At 43.7% G+C, this 16,233-nt stretch overlaps 1 protein-coding gene across 1 annotated transcript in view; it reads right to left on the bottom strand.

Annotated features, from left to right (window-relative positions):
• The window catches only part of LOC120935601, a 211,676-nt gene that overhangs the window by 161,671 nt on the left and 33,772 nt on the right, over window positions 1-16,233 (bottom strand). The gene's annotated exons all lie outside the window — the stretch shown is intronic.

The following is a 16,233-nucleotide window of genomic DNA, read 5'->3' as shown; positions in this document are numbered from 1 at the left end:
TCTATGTTCATTGTGCAGCACACAATTTAAATCTTGTCATTCAGGATGCTGTTTCTGACATACCGGAAGTTTCTAGATTTTTTGATGTGGTGCATAATTTATACACCTTCTTTGGGGAAAGCATACGCAGATGAGCCTTTCTCTCATCATTCACATCTGAATCCTCTGTCACACTGAAACGGCTTTGCCCTACACGGTGGTCTTCTAGACATGATTCCCTGCTTGCACTTTGTTTCCGTTTTCTAGACATTATGCAAGCTTTGTCAAAAATAATCCTTCTTTCGTCAAAACCAAAAGAAAGAGCTGACGCTGCAAATCTAAAAAAGAAAATTGAATCTTTTGAGTTTGTGCTTCTTATCGCCCTGCAAACTAAAATCTTGAACCATGTGAATGCAATTTCAAAAGCCTTGCAATCAAAAGACATCTGTCTGGAGCAGTGAAGCTCATTCAGAATGCGGTTACAGCCCTTTCCAGCTACAGGGATCATTTCGAAGAAGCCAAAGAAACTGCAGTGACACTTGCAGAAAAGTGGGGAATTGAAGTAAAGTTTTCAAATAAAAGATTAAAAAAAGTAAAGTGCCACTTTGATGAGCTGTGTATTGATGAAAGATTATCTGATCCAGAGGAACGCTTTAAAACAACTGTATTTTATAGATGTTTGGATATGATTATAAACCAGCTGTCAGACCGATTTACTGGAATGAATGCAGTCCATCATAGATTTGAGATAGTTCAGCCTGCCATTCTTGCTTCTCAATCTGATGACAATCTGATTGCAGCAGCATCAAAACTGCATGAATTTTATAAGGAGGATCTATCACCAGATTTTCCTGGGCAGCTTCTTTCATTCCGTTCAGCACTTCAAGAAGAGGTTCGCAGTTGTTCCACTGTAAAGGATCTTGCTCACCTACTACTTGTTGAAAACAGTGCACTGTCTTCTACTGTCCCAGATGTCTGCATAGCATTACTGCTGTTCCTCACACTCCCAGTAACCGTAGCAACTGCAGAAAGGTCTTTTTCAAAATTAAAACGAATTAAAAGTTATTTGAGAAACACCATGTCTCAACAAAGACTCACTGGACTTGCTTTGTTAAGCATAGAAAATGAGAGAGCTAGAAGACTCAACATTGAAAGCATTGTAGATGACTTTGCTGAAGCAAAAGCAAGGCGTCGTCATTTTTAATGACCGTAGTAAGTTTGCAGTTATATCTGTTCTGTTATAAGTTACACTATACCAGCCTTTCTCAACCTTTTTACCCCAGAGGAATCCTTTAATACATTTTCAGGTCTTGGGGAACTTTTACTAAAACCTATCCATTAGGGGTCATTGGGAGGAATGAAGTCTATATTGGTAGTCAGTAGACATGTGCAGACTGGAATATTTTGTTTCGTTTTTTCGTTTTCGTTTGGAAAATAAATTTATTTAGTTACTCCCGAAAATCGTTTTGATTTATTTCGTTTTTCGTTGGGGAATAGCTTTCGTCCGAAAATCCAATAATACTTGGTTTCTGTCGAATGGTCAAAAGAATATTCGCCGGAACGTCGAATCTTTGTTGGTTCCTGTCTAATGGTCAAAAAATATTCAACGGACTGTCGAATCTTTACGTTGAATCGTACATTTCTGTTCGAATATTCCGCCTACAAGAATTCTAATGTTGTATGACTAGTAATAATGTCGAATCTATTCTCTATAATGTCGAATCTATTTTCTCATAAATCGAAATCTATTCTCTGTAATGTCGAATCTATTATTTCTATAGTGTCGAATCTTTTCTCTATGATGTCGAATCTTTTCCCTATAATGTCGAATCTCTCTATATCGAATTTTTACCGCAACAAAAACGAAAAAAAAGCATTTTTTATGTCGGTTCTTTCGGTTTTCGTTTCTTGCAGTTTCGTTATCGTTTGTTAAAACGATAACGAAAAAAACAGATTTTCGGACGAAAATGCATTCTAACGAAAACGAATGCACATGTCTAGTGGTCAGTGGGAAGAATGTCTTTCTTACATTGGTGGTCAGAATGCCACCTTTCAGATGGCTAAATAGATCAAATTGCCCTGGATCAAAGCAAATGCCATCATATAGGAGGTCAATCAGCCACAGCTCATTTCCAACCTCTGTGGAAACTCTAGGGTTTCTCTGAAGCTTTGTTGAGAAAGGCTGCCCTAAACACTTTTTCAGTTGTGTTACCAGTTACACTAACCCATTTTTATGGTTGAACCTTGCATGCTTGGTTCCAAGTTAAACTAACCAGTTGAGTTGAATGCTTGCTATTATCAATAAACCATGCTAATATATATAAACATTTCTATATTACAGGTCTTTCTTCACAGAAACAAAGTTAAATGTGTGAATAGTTTTAAGTTCTAAAAAAAGTTGGACGCTATTGTTGGCCCTGTTGTGGACCCTTTTTTGAAGATTTTCTTCTACCTTTGTGAAGATTTTTTTACTTGATGTGATTGTAGCCTCGGACAGTACTCAATTTTCAGTTAGTATATTACAGAAACACACATTGTACATTATATATTACTGTAATAGAGTGGATTATAGCATTTTACAAGCATTTTAACTCCCACTGGGGATTCCTGACAGGCAGGGAGAGGGTGAGAGAAGACATCACATTACATGGTAAGACCTACCCTGAAAATTAGCCCTACTGTGTCTTGTTGCCAAAATAATTATAAGACCCGGGCTTATTTTCGAGGAAACACGGTATATATAATACAGTGCAGGGTATATAGTGCAGTGTACAATATATAATATAGTGTATTGAAGTGGCTAAGGGGAGCCCTATGACATAATTAAGAAAAAAACAGCATTAAAAAAAATAATAATAATTGGCGTGGAGTTCCAAACAAAATTAGCATTTTTTAAATGTATGTCCTTTAATCCTGCGTTTTTATAATATAAATCCGGTCACTTACTATTTTACAATCCGCCGCCGCTCCACATTGTTATTCAAAAAAGATAGTCTTATAAACAAAGGGGTAGATTCAGGTAGGGAGCGCGTATTTGTGTGCGGGCGTAACGTATCCTATTTACGCTACGCCTCCGCAACTTTGACAGGCAAGTGCATTATTCACAAAGCACTTGCTCCGTAAGTTGCGGCGGCATAGCGTAAATTGGCCGGCGTAAGCCCGCCTAATTCAAATTTGTAAGATGTGGGCGTGTTTTATGCAAAATCATCGTGACCCCACGTAAATGACGCTTTTTACGAACGACGCATTCGCCGTCCGTGAAAGTATCCCAGTGCGCATGCTCCAAATTAACCCGCAAAAAGCCAATGCTTTCGACATGAACGTAAATTACGCCCAGCCCTATTCGCGAACAACTTACGCAAACGACGTAATCGACAGAAAATTCGACGCTGGCCCGACATCCATACTTAACATTGGCTGCGCCTCATATAGCAGGGGTAACTTTACGCCGGAAAAAGCTTTACGTAAACGGCGTATCTGTACTGCGACGGCCGGGCGTACGTTCTTGAATAGGTGTATCTAGCTGATTTACATATTCTAGGCGTAAATCAGCGTACACGCCCCTAGCGGCCAGCATAAATATGCAGTTAAGATACAACGGCGTAGGAGACTTACGCTGGTCATATCTTAGACAAATTCTGGCGTATCTGATTCTTTTAATCAAGCGCCAAGATACAACGCCTCACACTCGGAGATACGACGGCGTATCTGGAAATACGCCATCGTATCTCCTACCTAAATCTGGCCCTATGTCCACACCGTTGTCATTTTGCTTGTGGGCATTGTGAAGCCCACAAGCACATACTTCCTGGAAGTCTTGGATGGGGAGTGATAATTGGGTAGCGCACTGCATCCTGTTAAATGACACACATTTCCCAGGAGCATATTTCGTGGGACCGCATAGCAACAGGCATTTCCAGATGAGTAAAAAAAAAAAACATTTTCTTTTTTTTTTCTTTTTTAGGTCTAATGAGCACAATAATGAAAAAAAAATTGGGATGGAAACTCCACTTTAATATCCATACCAGACCCAAATGGCATGGTATGGACTGGGGGGAAACCACGCTGGTTTTTTAAAATATTTTTTTATTTATATTGCCGGGATCTGGCAATACATTAAAGCCGTGAACAATTTAAAATAAAAAAATTACACTTTTCTAAACATGGGAAAAATGTGCTACTTTACAGGGGGACTAAGGGGACCCACCCCCCCCCCCCCATACACGATATTTAAAGGAATACTTCATTTTTATAATTTTTATTGTTTCACTTAAACTATTCTTAAAATCACTGCTCCTGAACAAATGTCAGTTTTAAAAACTTTTTTTTGCATTGATACATGTCCCCTCGGGCAGTACCCGGGTCCACAAACACTTGTTATGGTAATAACATGCATATAAGCCTTTAAAATTAGCACTTTTCATTTTTAAGGTTTGTGTCCCATAGACTTTAACAGTGTTTGCATGTTTGCACAAATTATTTTTTTCAGTGTCTTTTTTTGTTTATAGCGCAAAAAATAAAAATTGCAGAGATGATCAAATACCACCAAAAGAAAGCTCTTTGTGGGAAAAAAATGATAAAAATATAATTTGGGTACAGTGTTGTCTGACCGCGCAATTGTCATTCAAAATGCGTCAGCGCTGAAAGCTGAAAATTGGTCTGGACACGAAGGGGGTTTAAGTGCCCAGTAATGAAGTGGTTAAGTAGAATCTGTTTGTAATTTTGAACTGGTACTTTTTTTAAAGTGTAGCTCCAGCCAAAAAAATCTATTTTTAAGCTTTTTGGAAAACATAGAGAATGGTTATCACCCCTGTAACATTGTTTTGCTGTCTGTGTTTTTTTTTTGTGAAACAAGAATTGGTGATAAAGCATCAGTGGACAGGAGACACCTCTTACAGAAGAGAATTTCCCTTCCTAGGGGTAGATTTCCTCTCACTTACTGTTGTCTTCTTCCGTTTGCAAGTAGGAGTCGTTTCTAAGTTGGATGTTTGAAAGTAGGGGCCTGCCGTATATTCTCTGCAGAAATTTGGGCCCTAGGTGTTGGTGTTGCCACAACATTATAAGCCCTCACAGTTAGGCCTTGTACACACGATCAGTCTAAACCAATGAAAACGGATTGAAGTTCAATGCTTCCAAGCATACGTCGACTTGATTCTGAGCATGCGCGGGTTTTGAACCGATGCTTTTGCGTACTAACCGTCGGTTTTGACCGATCGGTTAGGCGTCCATCGGTTCAATTTTAATGCAAGTTCTAAATTTTTCGACTGAAGGATAACAGACCCATGGGGCCCACACATGGTCGGTTTGGACCGATGAAACTGAACTTCAGTCCGTTTTCATTGGTTTAGACTGATCGTGTGTACAAGGCCTAAGTCTTGGTGGGCGCTGGAACGCCCTGTTGTGAACTACTATATCAAGAATTGTAATTACATGCCACAACACTGTAAGTCCTCACAGTTACTCTTGGTGGGCGCAGGGATGGGCCCTGCTGTGAAATATTAGATCAACATTTTTAATTACACACCCCTGTTAAACAGGGGCAGAAAAATTAGGCCTTAGGCACTGGTGCTGGTGCCACAACACTGCAACCCCTTACAGATACTCTAGTTGGAGCACAGGAATAAGCCCTGATGCAAAGTGTTGCATCAAGAATTGTAATTGCATGGCCCTGTTGAATAGGGGCAGAAACATTGGGCCTTTGTTGGTGGTGGTGGTGCTGGTGCCACAACACTGTAAGCCCTCACAGTTACTTTTGGTGGGCGTAGGAATGGGCCCTGCTTAAAATATTAGATCAAGAATTGTAATTACATGCCCCTGTTAAACAAAGGCAGAAAAATTGGGCCTTAGGCACTGGTTCCACAACACAGCAACCCCTCACAGATACTGTAGTTGGAGTGCACTAATGAGCCCTGTTGCAAAGTATTGCATCAAAAATTGTAATTACACACCCCTGTTAAACAGGGGCAGAAAAATTAGGCCTTAGGTGCTGGTGCCACAACACTGCAACCCCTCACAGATACTCTAGTTGGAGCGCAGGAATAAGCCCTGCTGCAAAGTATTACATCAAAAATTGCAATTGCACGCCCCTGTTAAACAAGGGCAGAAAAATTGGGCCTTAGACACTGGTGGCGGTGCCCAGAACCAAAAATGTTCTTACAAGCTATCAGCATGATCATTAAGGAGGAAAAGAATAGTCACCCAGCATAACAGGATAGTCACTCAGCATCACCATAGGCAGTCTTGAAGGGATCTGACATTTAAAAAAAAAATATTCAGTTACATCAGCATCAGGTGCTTGGTAGCTGGTGGTGATCCATGCCTGATTTATTTTTATGAAGGTCAGTCGATCGCCTGAGTCGGTGGAGAGGCGCACCCTGTGATCGGTTACAAAGCCTCCAGCAGCACTGAATGTGCGTTCCGAAAGAACGCTGGATGCAGGACAGGCCAGTAGCTCAATTGCATACTGTGCAAGCTCTGGCCAGTGATCCATCCTCAAGACCCAGCAAGCCAGAGGATTTTCGGTGGGAAAGGTGTCCAAGTCTGATCTTGCCCCTAGGTATTCCCGCACCATGTAAAACAGATGCTGGCGATGGTTGCTGGAATCGGTCATACCTTGTGGCTGCGGACTAAAAAATTGTCTGAACGCATCGGTCAAAGACGGCCACCTTCTCCACCACTCCTTCTGTGACTGACCGAAGCCTCAGCAACATGTTGTCCAGGACCAGGATTTTGTAACCTCCCAGTCTCTGGGAACGCGTTGCACAGACGCTTCTGCAAGGCCTCCCGAAGATGTTTCATCTTCTGCTCCCTTTGCACCGGCAAGATAAGGTCCGCAACCTTACCCTTGCAACATGGATCAAGGAGGGTTGTCAGCCAGTAATGATCCCTCTCCTTGATAGCACGAATACGAGGATCCTTCCACAGGCTTTGCAGGATCAGGTAGGCAATACAGTGTAGGTTTGCTAAGGCATTCGGTGCGGAGTCCTCTGGGTCACTGAGGATGACATGATCCGCAGCCACCTCGTCCCAGCCATGTATAAGTCCATGGGTTTCTTGTGACTGTAATTGATCCCTTGAAGACTGCTGCTGATGCTGAGTGCTAGGCTCCACCTCCATGCTGACACAATCCTCCTCCTCCTCGTCCTCTTTCTGTGTGATAGGCGGGCAAGCAGGAACACTTTCTGGATAAAGGGGGCCTTGAGAGGTAAGGAAGTCCTCCTCTTCCTCCCTCTGTTCTGCCTCAAGGGCCCTGTTCATTATTCCATGCAGCGTGTGCTCCAACAGGTGGATAAGAGGGACAGTGTCACTGATGCATGCACTGTCACTGCCCACCATCCTCGTGGCCTCCTCAAATGGTGACAGGACAGTGCATGCATCCCTAATCATCGCCCACTGGCGTGGGGAATAAAAAAACAAGTTCCCCTGACCCTGTCCTGGTGCTATATTGGCACAGATACTCATTGATGGACCTCTGCTGCATGTGCAGCCGCTGCAGCATGGCCAATGTAGAATTCCACCTGGTGGGCATGTCAAAGATTAGGCGGTTCTTGGGCAGGTTGTATTCCTTTTGGAGGTCTGCCAGCCGAGCACTATCATTATATGACCGCCAGGAAAAGTTTCCTCGCCTGCTTCAGGACATCCTGTAAGCCCGGGTACCTGACCAAGAACCGCTGCACAACCAAGTTAAGGACATGAGCAAAACAGGGCACATGGCTCAGTTGTCCCTGTCGCAGGGCGGAAAGGAGGTTGGTGCCATTGTCGCAAACTACCATTCCTGGCTTAAGCTGGCATGGCGTCAACCACCTCTGAGCCTGCCCCTACAGAGCTGACAGAACCTCTGCCCCAGTGTGGCTCCTGTCCCCCAAGCACACCAGCTCAAGCACTGCATGGCATCTCTTTGCCTACATTCCTGCGTAGCCCCTTGAACGCTTAGGGAGCACCGCTGGTTCTGAGGACACATCAGCACAGGAAGAGGCCACAGAGGAAGAAGAAGAGGAGGGGGTGGAGGAGAGAGGTGTATCACAATCACCAGTAGTAGCATTTTGGAGGCATGGTGGCAGAACAACCTCCAACACTACTGTACCTTGTCCTGCATCCTTCCCAGCTGCCAGCAGAGTCACCCAATGCGCCTTGAAAGATAGGTAACGTCCCTGTCCATGCCTGCTGGACCATGAGTCAGCGGTAATATGCACCTTACCACTGACCGCCCTGTCTAGCGAGGCATGGACATTGTCTTCCACATGCCGGTAGAGAGCCGGAATCCCCTTCCGTGAGAAAAAGTGGCGTTTTGGAACCTGCCACTGAGGTACCACACATTCCACAAACTCACGGAAGGGGGCAGAATCTACCAACTGAAAAGGCAGCAGTTGAAGTGCTAGCAATTTAGCTAAGCTAGCATTCAACCGCTGGGCATGTGGATGGCTGGGAGAGAACTTATTTTGGCCCTGCAGAAGCTGGGGCAGGGAAATTTGCCTGGTACAATCAGACGTTGGTGTACTGATAGTAGATTGCCCGCAAGTACTTGGCTGTGACACACCTAATTCTACATCTTCAGTCCTATCAGTGCAGGCTTCAGAGAGGACTGAAGGTATAGTGGGGTTGGAGATCCCAGCAGATTAGGAGCAAGGAGAGGTCCGCTTTGTTCTTTGGTGTGGGTCTTTGAGGTACGCTTGCCAATGAACTGCATGGCAGATCGACATATGTCTGGTCAGGCATGTGGTGCCCAAGCGGGTGATGTTTTGGCCACGCGAGATACGCTTTGCGACATATGTTGCAAATAGCAGCTGTGCGATCTGATGCACTCATCTCAAAAAAGGCCCACACCAAAGAACTTTTGGAATAATGTGGAGAGACAGCAGCGCTCTGCACATGTGGAGCTCTGCGTTGTGATGCAGTCGGCGTGCTGCCCTTAAGCTGGCCCCTGGAGGACATCCTGCCTCATTGGAACTCATCAGGCACCCACGTGGAGTCAGTGACCTCATCATCCCCTTCCTCCTCATCACTGTAGAAAACCTGGCAGTATGCTGCAGCTGGGGGAACATGACTGCCAGATTGCTGTCCTTCTTGGGCACCCCCTCTCTCTGGGCTCACACTAATGCCTTCCTCTAGCTGTGTACCATCATCAGAGCCTTCAAAACGCTGTGCATCCTCCTGCAGCATATACCCAACACTGTGGTCAAACAGTTCGGGGGACTCCTCAGGAGGACATGGTGGGGCTAGGGAAAGAGTGACTGATGCCATTGAGCAGAGGGAAGAGGCCGCATTGGCATCTGCTTTGCCAGACAAAGTACCCTGAGCCTGGGTAAGAGAGGATGAGGAGGATGAGGACGGCTTAGTCATCCACTCTACCAAGTCTTCGGCATGTTGCGGCTCAACACGGGCAGCTGCCGAAAAAAGGACGAGTGTGTCCCACCGCCACGTGCTGATGAGGATGCACCGTGTCCACGACCAGCAGCACTGTTGCCTCTAGACGCAGAGCCTGCTTACCCTCTTTTATCGGCTATGACCCTCTGCCTCTCCTTGTTGTCCTTTCAGACATACTAATGGCCTGCAGGGATCATCCGATGAATCCACCAATCGGGGACACAGCACAATGAGGTCTGGAAGGACTTTGAAAAAGCGCTTTGAAGCGCGAAACGCGTCGTCAAGGCTATCACCTGATCCCCCTATAGCAATGGAAGTCTAATCCATCCATCAATTTTTCAAGATCAACTTAATTTTAAACATTGTTTTCCCGCTGGCAGCTTCCACTATATTGCATGTGAGTGTGCAACCTATGGATCTTCCACTAGAGGGCAGCAATTACAACTCTGCTTCATTGCTTCGATCGAAGAGCGGCGTCTCAGACATGTGACGTCATCACGATTGGACGGAACGAGCGGCTGTCCTTCCAGACCTCATTGTGCTGTGTCCCCAATTGGTGGATTCATCGGATGATCCCGTCCTTTCTCCCCCACGGTGACACTCCGGGTACGCGGATTACCTGAAGACAGGCTCTTGTTGAGATTAGTACGGCCATCTCCTCACCACCGCCACCACTGCAACACACTACACAAGGCCAACTTCCAGGTGGCCTTATATAGTGTGGGGCGTGTACTAAACCCCCTGAGCCATAAATGTCCAAAGCCACCCTGGCTTTGGCCAATTAAGTCTCTCAGTTTTTTCGCGCTGTGATTGGCCAAAGCATGCGGTCATAGTGCATGCTTGGCCAATCAGCCAGTAATGCACTGCAATGCCGCACTAAATTATGGGCCGTGACACGCCACTCGAATTTGGCGCGAACGGCCCATAACGTTCGTTATTTCGATGAACGATCGAACATACAATGTTCGAGTCGAACATGACTTTGACTCGAACATGAAGCTCATCCCTATTCCTAATGAACAGGTGTGAGAACTTGAGGCTTACCTCAAGAGACAGAAACAATTACATCGGTGGGTGTGTCCTTTACTGGGCGGGTGAGCAATCCTAGCTAGGTTATTTGAAGACCTGCATTTGTCGGCGGGTAAGAACAGACCTGAATTTTTCTTTGCACTATGTAGATTGCAATAAGGCTTCAGGTTGTCGAAAGGAGCCAAGTTTCAATCAGCTGATGGAGAGAGATGATATCCAGAATACCCTGTGCTTTCAGGTCTGGCCTGATTATATTCGGAAGGTGAATTTGGATTGCCTTGTGGAGGAATTGCTGGTGAAGACCATTGGAGTGGAGGTACGCCATATCTTTGCATTCAAGATCATGCAACACCAAGGCATTATGATGTCTGCAGGGAAATAGAAAAAGAAAGTAATGAACTTATTAGGCCCTTCCAGATTGATTTGCTATAATATGCTATGGAGGGGAAGCCTTTGGTGGTTCATCTCTTTAACCCTTACACAGACATTGCACTGATTGTGGCTTTCTTGAGAAGGTACTGTTCCTCTGTGAAAGAAGGTTTCAGGGTAACCAACCATTATGGGGTTATAAAACGGTAAGTTGAAATTGTTGGTCAAATTAAAAGTTGAACCGCAGGGGATTGGTGGAGTGCGCCACCCGCTGGCTAATTTTTCAGTAGCAGATAATAGAGGGTTCCTGTTTTGTTCACTGACAGACTCTTTACCTAGATTGGAGTTGCGGTGAGTCAGACTGACACGCCGCAACAACAATCGCCACAATGCGCACCCCAGGGGGTGCACAGAGGCTTGTTATCCTGACCACATCGTATGACATCCAGTCAGGATAACACAACCACTTTGCTGATGTCATTTTACTATATAGAGCATGGCAAGTGCTTAAAAAGGTGTGTACCTACAGTTGTATTCAAAATTATTCAACCCCCACTGAAATTTATTGTTTTGGCCAGTTTGACATTGATTTTGATCATTCAGTCATCCTGCTTACAATTAAATCAAAGAGGCACGTGTAGGTCAGACAAATATAACATACCATTTATAATGAAATAACCACAAATGTCTTTTCTGTGCTCACATCATTATCAGTTTTATTCAACCCCCAAGTGACATTCAATCTTAGTACTTAGTACAACATCCTTTTACAGTTATAACAGCTTTTATACGTGAAGCATAGCTTGACACAAGTGTCTTGCAGCGATCTACGGGTATCTTCGCCCATTCGTCATGGGCAAAAGCCTCCAGTTCAGTCACATTCTTAGGCTTGCGCACTGCAACTGCTTTCTTTAAGTCCCACCAGAGGTTCTCAATCGGATTTAAGTCTGGTGACTGTGATGGCCACTCCAAAATGTTCCAGCCTTTAATCTGCAACCATGCTCTAGTGGACTTGGAGGTATGCTTGGGATCATTGTCCTGTTGAAACGTCTCTCAAGCCTCAGGTTTGTGACGGACTGCATAACATTGTCATCCAATATCTCCTGGTACTGAAGAGAATTCATGGTACCTTGCACACGCTGAAGCTTCCCTGTATCTGCAGAAGCAAAACAGCCCCAAAGCATGATTGACCCCCCGCCATGCTTCACAGTAGGCAAGGTGTTCTTTTCATCATAGGCCTTGTTCTTCCTCCTCCAAACATAGCGTTGATCCATGGGCCCAAACAGTTCTAATTTTGTTTCATCAGTCCACAGAACACAATCCCAAAACTTCTGTGGTTTGCCCACATGACTTTTGGCATACTGCAGTCGACTCTTCTTATTCTTTGGAGACAGCAAGGGGGTGCGCCTGGGAGTTCTGGCATGGAGGCCTTCATTACGCAGTGTGCGCCGTATTGTCTGAGCAGAAACTTCAGTACCCACATCTGACAAATCTTTTCTCAGTTCCTCAGCAGTCACACGGGGACTTTTCTCCACTCTACGCTTCAGGTAGCGCACAGCAGTCGAAGTCAGCATCTTCTTTCTGCCACGACCATGTAGCGTTTCAACAGTGCCCTTTGCCTTGAATTTGCGAAGGATGCTTCCTATGGTGTCTCTTGGTATGTTTAACATCTTTGCAATCTTCTTATAGCCATTGCCCTTCCTGTGAAGAGTAATCACCTCTTCTCTTGTCTTCCTGGACCATTCTCTTGACTTCACCATGTTTGTAACCACACCAGTAAATGTCTAGAAGGAGCTGAGTATCACAGTCATTTTAAAGCTGCCTAATTGGTGCTTATTAGGCTTTATTGCTGCTCCCTGACATCCACAGGTGTTTTCAATACCTGATTAAAAACACTTCAATGAACCTCTGTTCTTCAGAGTGGTAGTCTTTAAGGGGTTGAATAATTGTGTAAATGAAGAATTCACAAAATAAACATTTACTACTGTATTACAAAACCAATTGATGTCATTTTAGTTGCATATGGTTCTTTAAGAAGTCCTTGTAGGATTTCATTCTGAATACAATTACACATGTACACTAAATTCCCTAAAACACTTTACAGCATTGGGGGGTTGAATAATTTTGAACAAAACTGTATCTCCTACCTACCTCCTTAATACAGACTATCAGGTATTTGCAAAAGTTATCGCCAGGAGATTATCTAGTGTTTGGTAAAATGGTTGGTGAATCACATACATGCGCTGTGCTTGGGCAGATGATTACTGAGAATCTAATTTTGATTAGGGACATTCTCATGTTTTCTAAGGATAGGAATAATGTGGTGATTCTTACATCTTTTGATTTAGAAAAAGCGTATGATAAGGCCAATCATGGGTTCTTGTAGGAAGTATTGAATAGTATTAAATAGGATGGGTGTACCTCATCAGGTGAATAGAGTTATTAACCTCCCTGGCGGTATGATTATGTCAGATTTTAGGTGCTGAAAGCGGTACAATTATTTTGCAGGGAAATTTGGCGTTTTATATTGCAGGCCTGTAATTTTTAGGAATAACTCACTTAAATCTGTCCAAACAAGAGTCTAGTAGACATCCCGGGTATGATAACGTTTGAAAAACAAAATCATAAATTATAATATAATAAATAACTATAAATAATTATAACAAATAATAATGTAATTATAAAAAAAAGTGTACAATAATATAATCAAATCCAAAACACTGAAATTTGCTCAGTTGCAGAATTGTCTCTGTCATTACTTTTATTTTTTTATGACGAATTTTCAAGTGATTCAAATTTATTATAGCTGTTTTCTAGCTGGTCTAAGACCACTTTTGACATACAGGGACACTTTTTGGTTGCTATGGGCAATCTCCAGTTTCCAGGCAGAAAGAACAGCATTTATAATATAAAAGTGCATGTAGGACACTGGGCAGACCACTAGGGACAAAGGAGGTGTGTATTTAAATTAAGGGATTTGGAGGATACAGGATTATTGCGGTGCCAAAATAGAAACCAAACAATGTGATTTATTTATAAAAATATTTTTTTTTTATTGAGTTACAAAAAGATAAAATATGGTTCAAATGACAATAGAGCAAAACAGATCTGGGAGCAGTACATAGAGATACAGGTCACAGATCAAGTCTACCCAACTAGTTTCGCCAATCATTGGCTTCGTCAGGGGATTTAAGACTAGACCATCTCAGTGAAAGGCTCTAAAGAGATAGAACAAAAATAGTTTAACAATTTCATCAATTACATAGAATACAGTACGTTTTAATTATTTTTTGAGTAACAATTCAAAACATAAATAGTTTGGCTAGGACATGTGGCGCGGCATCAAGAACCAAGGTCACAGGATATCCCTATGGGATAGATAGAATGAAAAAACCTACCCTTTGCTCCCCATGCAGCCTGGTGAGGTGTCCCCTCGGAGTGGGTACGGATCCAGTATCCCAAAGCTGCGGCTAAGGTGGACAGTAAAATGGGTAATAATGAGGATAGGGCCACATACCACATAATGTGAGAAAAATTCATTGAATACAATATTAGTCATAATATAAAGAGGGAGTATGTATTGCACCATGGCCAGAACCTACCTCAGGGAGTTAGTGATTAAAAACACAAACAAGGAACGATTGCAGGGACACTGGACTAACAGTAGACAGTTAGTGTCTAAAAAAAGAGAGAGAGAGAGAAAAAGGGAGATATATCATAATCACTAATGAGAGTGAGGTAGCAAAATGATGGCAAGACCTGTCTATTTGCAGTTGTATGAGACAGAACTTACAAGTCAGGTCACAGATGGCCTAATTACAGAGCAGGGTCAGAGTTGTAATGTGCATTGGATGGCAACAGCACCAGAACAGCCCCGTATATGGAGATGAAAAGGGATTCCTTAGGGAGAAAAAAAGGGGGAGAGAGGTAAAAGGGAAAATAAATAAGTCCAATATTGTTAATGAAATGCCAGACATAGCTACAATGAAAAATAGCTGTGTGGCAAAAACGAAGCTTACCGCACAAGATGCGTGTCCAGGTGTCAGTGTCCCTGCCAGCAGCGGTGAGGATATGAGAGGGAGGGCTTTTTAAAGCCCCCCGCGGCGTCCGACGGTGACGTGATGATGTCACAGGTACATCGGATTAAAGGCCGCGTGTGCGCACATCGTGCCTACAAGCCCCATACTCCCCTGCAATCGCATAGCGGCGTCACGGATTGACGTTTAGCCAGCGTGTAAGGCAGGGCTGTGGGTGACAAGGAGGCGCACGCACCCAGGAGGTGGAAAAGAAGGGAAAGCAGAACAAGCACAATAACCATTATATAGGGATGAAAGAAGGAAAGGAAAATGCGGCATCCGTGCTAGAAAATGACCACAGCTGACAAGGCTGCACATAAAATTGCTCATGGCCAAATGTAAACACTGCCACCCGCCACATAATTCGCTAAGGGGATAGGAACGCACCAGAACGAGGGATGACCAGGTTAAAACATGTGGGACAAAAGGAAGGGATATATGAGGGGTGGGGAAAGGGGGTATACTGTGCACCAAAATGGGGCCAGTTGAGATTCATCCGACTCCCACTTGTGGTGGGATCTGTATGTAGGTATTAATGCCTAACCAGAGATCCGAGCCAAAGAAGACAATTTTTTTTTTTAATCAGATACTTTTTTATTAAGTTTTTGACATACAAAACATACTTAGTAGGACACAACTTTTTTCTTTAAAATTCAGTTCAGAATATTACATATTATATTACACTACAGGTTTCACTTGTCTTCATGAACACATATATAACCATTCCGCACCTCTATGTTCTTCAGCACTATATTGGGTACATTATATCTAAGAACCTTAAGTGTACCCTTCATAGGTATTTCTATTCCTCCCCCTTTTCCCTTCTTTTTCTCTACCTTCCTTCTACTACCCTTCAAACCTGTTTTGTTCTACGCCGGTCTAATGGGCACTGCATCTCTATCTTCAGGGGTTCTACTTTGCATCAGCCGCAGTGGTGCCAGCCCTGGAGTATTCAGCCAGGGATCCCATATTTTCTCAAACTTCCCCACATTACCCCTGTGTTTGTATGTAAGTTGTTCCCTAACCAGAGATTCCTTAACCGATACTATCCACTCTGTGTGTGTGGGGGCCATTACCGACAACCATTTCCTAGCAATAAGCTTCCTGGCCAAAAACAGGGACCTTAGGATAGCAATAAGGGTATCTGGGCTATACCTTTCTCCATCCAGCCACCCCAACAAACATATCTTAGGATCCATAGGAAGTTGAAGGTGCCATATGCTATTAACGGTGTCCACCACCGCCCTCCAATAGCGCTGCAGCTTCCGACATCTCCAGAGCATATGAACAAGGGTCCCGTTGTCCACTAGACATCGGGGGCAAAGTGGGTCCTCCCTTCTATGCCATTTATATAGCTTTTCAGGTGTACGATATGTACGATGAATAATAAAAAGCTGAGTTAGCTGCTGAGTTGATG

This window comes from Rana temporaria, chromosome 4, assembly GCF_905171775.1.
Source record: "Rana temporaria chromosome 4, aRanTem1.1, whole genome shotgun sequence".
NCBI classification, from domain to species: domain Eukaryota; kingdom Metazoa; phylum Chordata; class Amphibia; order Anura; family Ranidae; genus Rana; species Rana temporaria.
This window is presented reverse-complemented; position numbering and strand designations above follow the sequence as displayed.